Source organism: Trichosurus vulpecula, chromosome 3 (genome assembly GCF_011100635.1).
Source record: "Trichosurus vulpecula isolate mTriVul1 chromosome 3, mTriVul1.pri, whole genome shotgun sequence".
NCBI classification, from domain to species: domain Eukaryota; kingdom Metazoa; phylum Chordata; class Mammalia; order Diprotodontia; family Phalangeridae; genus Trichosurus; species Trichosurus vulpecula.
Window position 1 is genome coordinate 423443375 of NC_050575.1, and position 9049 is coordinate 423452423.

General features: G+C 37.6%; 1 pseudogene; it reads right to left on the reverse strand.

Annotated features, from left to right (window-relative positions):
* Positions 1-6899: 6899 nt before the first annotated feature.
* Positions 6900-7448, reverse strand: LOC118844499 (annotated as a pseudogene).
* Between the last annotated feature and the right edge of the window lie 1601 nt (positions 7449-9049).

Below are 9049 nucleotides of genomic sequence, written 5' to 3' on the forward strand. Positions count from 1 at the left end.
CAGGTTATTATGAAGTCCATGTCATCCCCATTTCTTATAGCACAGTAGTATTTCATTACCTCCATATACCACAACTTGTTCAGCTATTCCCCAATTGATAGGCATCCCCTTGATTTCTAATTCTTTGCTACTACAAAAAGAGCCACTATAAATATTTTCATACATATGGGTCTTTTTCTCACTTGTGTGATCTCTTTGGGATACAACCCTATAAGTGGTATTGCTAGGTCAAAGGGTATGAACATTTTTATAACCTTTTGGGCATAGTTCGAAATTCCTCTCCAGAATGGCTAGATCAGTTCACAATTCCACCAGCAATGTAACAATGTTCCAATTTTCCCACATCCTCTCCAACATTTATCAAATTCCTGTTTTCTCATTTTAGCCAATCTCACAGGAGAGATGTGGTATCTAAGAGTTGTTTTGGTTTGCATTTCTCTAATTAGCAGTGATTTTGAGCATTTTTTCATATGCCTAAAAATATCTTTAATCTCATCTTCTGATAACTGCCTGTTCATATCCTTTGACCATTTTTCAATTGGGGGATTACTTGTATTCCTATAAATGTGGCTCATTTCCCTGTATATTTTAGAGATGAGGCCTTTTCAGAGACATTGGGTATAAAGATTTTCTCCCAATTTTCTGCTTCCCTCTTAATCTTTGTTGTTTTTTTTTTTTTTTACAAAAACATTTCAATTTAACATAATCAAATTACCTTTTTTGCATTTTGTAATGCTCTCTATCTCTTGTTGGGTCATGAATTCTTTTTTTTTCCATTCATCCAATAGGTAAATTATTCCTTGCTCTCCCAAATTGCTTATAGTATCAGCCTTTATTCCTAAATCATAAACCCACTTAGGTTTTATTTTGGTATACCGTGTAAGATATTGGTCTATGCCCAGTTTTTGCCCTACCATTTTCCAATTTTCCCAGAAGTTTTTGTTAAATAGTGAATTCATAGCCCAGACACTGTATTCTTTGGGTTTATCAAAGAGTAGATTGCTATAGTCACTGACCACTGCATCTTGTGTACTTATCCTATTCCACTGATCCACCACTCTGTTTATTAGCCAGTACCAGGTAATTTTGATGACTGCTGCTTTGTAGTGCTGCTTTGTTACTGTTTTATCTAGCTCTGTAAAATATTTTTTTTTTAGTAATTCGATTGGGATGGCACTGAATACATAAATTAATTTAGGTAAAATCGTAATTTTTAGTATGTTAGCTAGGCTTAACCATGAGCAACTGATATTTTTTTTCCATTTATTTAGATCTGACTTTATCTGCATGATATGTTCATAGAGGCTCTTGGTTTGTCTTCGAAGGTAAACTCCCAATTATTTTATAGTGTCTACAGTAACTTTGAACAGAATTACTCTTTCTATCTCTTGCTGTTGGGCTTTGTTATTAATGTATAGGAATGCCGAGGATTTGTGTGGGTTTATTTTATATCCTGCAACTTTGATAAAGTTGTTTATTATTACAAGTAGTTTTTTACTTGATTCTCTAGGATTCTCTAAGTAAATCATCATATCATCTTCAAAAAAGTAATAATTTAGTTTCTTCTTTGCCTATTCTAATTCCTTCGATTTCTTTTTCTTCTCTTATTGCAACAGCTAACATTTCTAGTACAAAATTGAATACTAGGGGTGATAACGGACATCCTTGTTTAACCGCTGATCTTATCTCCGTTATAAGTAATGTTTGTTGATGGTTTTAGATAGATGCTATTTGTAATTTTAAGGAAGCCTCCATTTATTCCTATGCTTTCTAGTGTTTTTAATAAGAATTGTTGTTGTATTTTTTCGAAGGTTTTTCTGCATCTTTTGAGATAATCATATGGTTTCTGCTGGTTTATCTGTTGACATGATAAATTATGCTGATAGTTTTTCCAATATTGAACTAGCCATGCATCCCTGGAATGAATCCTACTTGGTCATAGCATAATATTCTCCTGATAAGTTGCTGTAATCTTTTTGCTAATATTTTATTTAAATTTTTTGAATCAATATTCATTAGGGAAATTGGTCTATAATTTTATTTCTCTGTTAAAACTTTTCCTGGTTCAGGTATTAGTACCATAATTGTGTCGTAAAAAAAGAATTTGGTAGGACTTCTTCACCTATTTTCCCAAATACTCTATAATGTATAGGATTGAATTGTTCTTTAAATGTTTGATAATATTCACATGTAAAACAATCTGGCAGGGGAGATTTTTTTCCTAGGGAGCACATTGATGGCTTCCTCAACGTCTTTTTCTGAGATGGGGTTATTTCGGGATTTTACTTCCTCTTCTGTTATCCTGGGCAATTTATATTTTTATAGATATTAATCAATATCCTTAAGTTTGTCAAATTTATGGGCATACAATTGGGCAAAATAATTCCTAATTATTCTTTTAATTTCCTTTTCATTGGTGGTGAATTCACCTTTTACATTTTGGATATTCACAATTTGATTTTTTTCTTTCTGTTTTTAATCAAATTGACCAAAAGTTTATCAATTTTACTGTTTTTTTTTTTCACAAAACCAGGTCTTGGTATTATTTTATAATTCAGTAGTTTTCATGATTTCAATTTTATTAATCTTTCCTTTGATTTTAAGTATTTCTTTTTTTTGTTTTTTTTTTTAATTTATTTATTTAACATATTTGGTTTTCAGCATTGATTTTCACAACAGTTTGAATTACAAATTTTCTCCCCATTTCTACCCTCCCCCCCACTCCAAGATGACATATATTCTGGTTGCCCTGTTCCCCAGTCAGCCCTCCTCTCTATCACCCCCCTCCCCTCTCATCCCCTTTTCCCTTCCTTTCTTGTAGGGCAAGATAAATTTCTTAGCCCCATTGCCTGTGTATCTTATTTTTTAGTTGCATGCCAAAAACTTTTTTTTTCAACAACTGATTTTAAAACTGTGAGTTCCAAATTCTCTCCCCTCTTCCCTTCCCACCCACCCTCCCTAAGAAGTCGAGCAATTCAACCTAGGCCACACATGTATCATTATGTATAACCCTTCCACAATACTCATGTTGTGAAAGGCTAACTACATTTTGCTCCTTTTCAACCCATCCCGCTTTATTGAATTTTCTCCCTTGACCCTGTCCCCTTTCCAAAGTGTTTGTTTTGATTACCCACACCCCCATCTGCCCTCCCCTCCATCATCCCCCCCTTTTATTTTTTTTTTTATCTTCCTCCCTCTTCTTTCCTGTGGGGTAAGGTACCCAACTGAGTATGTATGGTATTCCCCCTCAGGCCAAATCTGATGAGAGCAAGGTTCACTCATTCCCCCCTCACCTGCCCTCTCCCCTCCTCCCACAGAACTGCTTCCTCTTGCCAGCTTTATGCGAGATTATCCACCCCATTCTATCTCTCCCTATCTCTCTCTCTCAGTATGTTGCTCTATCATCCCTTAATTTCATTTTATTTCTTTTAGATATCTTCCCTTCATCTTCAACTCACCCTGTGTCTGCTCTCTCTCTTTTACATATATATATATATACATATATACATATATATACATATATATATACACATATATACACATATAAACACATATATATATATACACACATACATACACATACACATAGATATATACATACATACACATTCACTTATATATATACATAAACATGTATATCTATATATATGCATATTCCCTTCAACTACCCTAATACTGAGGTCTCATGAATCATACACATCATCTTTCCATGTAGGAATGTAAACAAAACAGTTCAACTTTAGTAAGTCCCTTGCAATTTCCATTTCTTGATTACCTTTTCATGCTTCTCTTGATTCTTGTGTTTGAAAGTCAAATTTTCTATTCAGTTCTGGTCTTTTCACTGAGAAAGCTTGAAAGTCCTCTATTTTATTGAAAATCCATATTTTACCTTGGAACATGATACTCAGTTTTGCTGGGTAGGTGATTCTAGGTTTTAATCCTAGTTCCATTGACCTCCGGAATATCGCATTCCAAGCCCTTTGATCTCTTAATGTAGAAGCTGCCAGGTCTTGGGTTATTCTGATTGGGTTTCCACAATACTCAAATTGTTTTTTTTCTGGCTGCTTGCAGTATTTTCTCCTTGATCTGGGAGCTCTGGAGTATGGCGACAATATTCCTGGGAGATTTCTTTTTGGGATCTATTTCAGGAGGCGATCGATGGATTCTTTCAATTTCTATTTTGCCCTGTGGCTCTAGAATATCAGGGCAGTTCTCCTTGATAATTTCTTGAAAGATGGTATCTAGGCTCTTTTTTTGATCATGGCTTTCAGGTAGTCCAATAATTTTTAAATTATCTCTCCTGGATCTATTTTCCAAGTCAGTGGAATTTCCAAGGAGATATTTCACATTGTCTTCCATTTTTTCATTCCTTTGTTTCTGTTTTATAATATCCTGATTTCTCATAAAGTCATTAGCTTCCACTTGCTCCAATCTAATTTTTAAAGTAGTATTTTCTTCAGTGGTCTTTTGGACCTCCTTTTCCATTTGGCTAATTCTGCCTTTCAAGGCATTCTTCTCCTCATTGGCTTTTTGGAGCTCTTTTGCCATTTGAGTTAGTCTGTTTTTTAAGGTGTTGTTTTCTTCAGTGTACTTTTCAGTATTTTTTTGGGTCTCCTTTAGCAAGTCATTGACTTGTTTTTCATGGTTTTCTCGCATCCTTCTCATTTCTCTTCTCAATTTTTCCTCTACTTCTCTAACTTGCTTTTCCAAATCCTTTTTGAGTTCTTCTATGGCCTGGGGCCAGTTCATGTTTTTTCTTGGAGGCTTTTGTTGTAGGCTCCATGACTTTGTTGTCTTCTTTAGGCTGTATGTTTTGGTCTTCTTTGTCACCAAAGAAAGAATCCAAAGTCTGAGACTGAATCTGGGCACGTTTTTGCTGCCTGGCCATATTCCCAACCAACTAACTTGACCCTTGAGTTTTTCAGTGGGGTATGACTGCTCGTAGACTAACGAGTTCTATGTTCCACATTTGGGGGGGAAGTGCCAGCTCTGTCAGACCCACACTACTCCTTCCCTGAGAACCCCCAGCCTGGGCTGGGCTTAGATCCTCAGCAGGCTGTTGCACTCCTGCTGTGATCCGCCACTTAATTCCTCCCACCAGGTGGGCCTGGGGCCAGAAGCAGCAATAAGTGTAGCTGCCCCTTCTCCACTGCCCCTGGGGCTGGAAGCTGAACCGCGAACTCCTTCCACTCCTGCAGCTTTTCCCACTAACCTTTTCCGCAGTCTTTGGTGTTTGTGGGTTGAGGGGGTCTGGTAACTGCCGCAACTCACATATTCAGGGTGCTAGGGGCCCCATCCGCCCAACTCCAAGTTTGGTTGTTCCATGCTGCTCAGGCTGGGCTCTGCTCCACTATGTTCCCAGCTCCCAGCTCCCAGCTCCCAGCTCCCAGCTCCGTGTGGAATAGACCTCACCCAGAGACCATCCAGGCTGTCCTGGGCTGGAGCCCTGTTTCCCTCTGCTGTTCTGTGGGTTCTGCCGTTCTAGAATTGTTTCAGAGCCATTTTTTATAGGTTTTTGAAGGGACTCAGTACGGAGCTCACTCTAGTCGCTGCTTACCAGTCACCATCTTGGCTCCGCCGGATTTTAAGTATTTCTAATTTGGTATTATTTAATTGGGGATTTTCAATTTGTTCTTTTTCTAGTTTTTTCAGTTGCATGTCCAGTCCATTGATCTTCTTATTCTCTATTTTATTCATGTAAGCATTTGGAGATATAAAACTTCCCCTAAGAACTGTTTTTTGCTGCATCCCATAAGTTTGGTATGTTGTCTCATTATTGTCATTTTCTTGAATGAAGTTATTAATTGTTTCTATGATTTGTTCTTTGCCCCACTCATTCTTTAGAATTAGATTATTTAGTTTCCAATTAATTTTTAGCTTATTTTTCCATGGTTGTTTAGGACAAATAATTTTTATTGCATCATGATATGAAAAGGATGTTTTGACTACTTCTGCATTTCTGCACTAGATTGTGAGTTTTATGCCCTAGTACAAGGTCTATTTTTGAGTATGTGCCATGTACCACTGAGCAAAATGTATATTCCTTTTGATCCCCATCCAGTTTTCTCCAGAGGTCTATCTGCCTTTTCTAAAATTCTGTTTACCTCCTTAACAACTTTTTTCTTTATTTTGAGGTTAGTTTTATCTAGTTCAAAAGGGGGATGTGGAGGTCTCCCTCTATTTTAGTTTTGCTGTCTGTTTATTCCTGTAACTCCCTTAACTTCTCCTCTAGGAATCTGCATGCCATACCACTTGGTTCATATATGTTTAACAATGATATTGCTTCATTGTTTATGGTGCCTTTCAGCAGGATGTAGTGTCTTTCCTTAACTTTTTTAATTAGATCTATCTTTACTTTTACTTTGTCTGAAATTAGGATTGCTACCACTGCTTTTTTTTTTACTTTAGCTGAATCACAATATATTTTACTCCAGGCTTTTACCTTTACCCTGTGTGTATCCCCCTGTTTCAAATGTGTTTCTTGTAAACAGCATACTGAAGGATTATGGTTTTTAATCCATTCTGCTCTATGCTTCCTTTTTATATGAGAGTTCATCCCATTCATATCCACAGTTGTGATTAATATCTGTGATGTGTTGTTGTTTTTCTTCATTTGATGAAATTTACACTTTTGTACTACCTCCTTACCTCTTCTCCCAGAACCCTCCCATACATCTCTTAATTATGGTTTTTATCCTTATATCAGTTATTTTATTTTTTTTATTTTTATTTTTTTTCTAAAAAAACAACAAAACTTTATTTATTTATACATTAATGTTGAGGGCTAGACTGGAGCTTAAGAAAAAAAAAAGAAAAGAAAAACAGTCTATGATACAGAGTCCTGAACAGAAGGGAGAAGAGGAAGAAGACAGGTTATGAAGAAGGGAAAAAGACACACACACACACATACACATAGACACAAGATGAGGGAAGGTAGGCTGGGCAGCCAGGGTCAGGGCTCTTGGCTAGTCACCTGCTTCATGTAGGTTTCCAGCAGGTACTTTTTAAAGGCTGTAGTGTTTGTCCAAAGTTCAGCAGCATGTGTGTTCAATGGGCTTTCAATGTTGGGTTCTCCCAGCAGGCTCTGGATAGACATCAGGATGGTCCTGACATCATACAGAGCTGACCACTTGTCCTTGAGGATGTCCAAACAGATATTGCCTTGGGTGTCCACATTAGGATGGTAACAAGGTGTGACAAATTTCACAGTGGGAGCATTATATGGATAGCCGCTGGGGAACTCCAGGGATGGTCCCAACCCACTTGAAGAGATTGTCTGACTCTGGGAAGGCAGAAATTCCTTTGTCTCCAGACATCATTAGGGTCATCAATTCCTGCTGTATCCTCTTGCCCACGGACCCGCGGGCCGCGCCCACCATAGGCTCAGCCCCTTTGCGGGCCGCGGCTGCGGCGCTAGCAGTGGCCGGGTCGCGATTCTGCGAGGCCATGGGGGACCGGAGATAAAAGAAGAGAAACTCCCGGGCGGCAACTGCCTATATCAGTTATTTTATACAGACATCCATAGTCTATGTATATCCCTTTCAATCATCATAATGACTGTACTAGTCTCAAGATTGACATATATATGTACGTATACACATAATATACATTAGATAATATTATCCTATATAAAGATGTAAATAATTTGCCCTGATCGATTAATAAGGTTTGGGGGTTTTTCTGCTATTTATCTTTTTATGTGTCTCTTGAGCTTTGTGTTTAAAGATCGAATTTTTAATTGAGTTCTGGCCTTTTCATCAGGAATGTCTGGAATTCCCTTATTTCATTGAATTTCTATCTCCTTGCCTGAAAAATTTTGCTCAGTCTTCCTGGGTCCTTGATCCTTGGTTGTAGTCCCAGCTCCTTTGCCCTTCAGAATATCATAGTCCAATTCCTCTTGTCATTTAATGGAGAAGCTGAAAGATCCTGTGTGATCCTGACTATAGTTCCGTGATATTTGAATAGTTTTTTTTTTTTTGACTGGTTGCAGTATTTTCTCCTTGACTTTGAAATTCTTAAATTTGGGTATAATATTTCTTGGAGTTTTCAATTTGAGGTCTCTTTCAGGGGTGATTGGTGGATTCTTTTGATTACTATTTTACCCTCTGGTTGTAGGATCTCTGGGCAGTTATCTTTGATAATTTCCTCGAAGATACTGTCAAGGCTCTTTTCTCATTGTGGATTTCTGGTAGACCAATAATTCTTAGATTGTCTCTCCTGGATCTGTTTTCCAGGTCAATTTTGTTTCCAATCAGAAATTTCAAATTTTCTTCTATTTTTTCATTCTTTACATTTTGTTTTACTACTTCTTGATGCCTCATAGAGTCATTAGTTTCCACTTGCTCAATTTTAATTTTTAATGAGTTGCTGTCTTCATTTTGTTTTTGAGTCTCTTTTTCTAATTGGTTGATTTTACCTTTCATGGTGTCATTTTCTCTGTTTAGACTCTGAATCTCCATAGTCATTTCACTGATCTTGTTTCTTGAAGACTTGATTTCCTCAGTTTTTTTTTTTCCATTTTATCATTTTTTCTTTTACCTCCCCAATTTAGTTTTTAAAATCTACCTTTAGCTCTTCCAGTAATGATTTTTGGGCTTGGGACCAGTTCACATTCCCTTTTGAGGTATCAGATGTGGGTATAGTGTCTTCCAAATTGGTATTTTGATCATCCCTGTCTCTGTGAAATGAATCAATGGTCTTCAGTTCTTTTGTGTTCTTTTTCATGTTGGTTAGTTTTTTTCTTGCTTTACAGTGGATTTCTGTTTTGTGGCCTCAGGGATCTCTGTCCCAGGTTTCTTATTCTGGGGACTGTGAGTCTATTTACTGGCTTTGTGTATTATAGCCTTCAGTTTCCGGAGGTGTGGGGGAGGGGTCTGGCTGCCTGAATTCTCCTTTTACTCTGGGGCTGCTCTCCAGCACTGTTGCTCTTCAGCAATGGTCTCAGCTGTTTGTCATCTATTCTGGAGTCTGCCACTTCCCCTGGGGGTGCAAGGGTACGTCTGGGCTCCTGGTGTTGACTCCTGCTGGCTCTGCCCTTCTGGGACTCAGG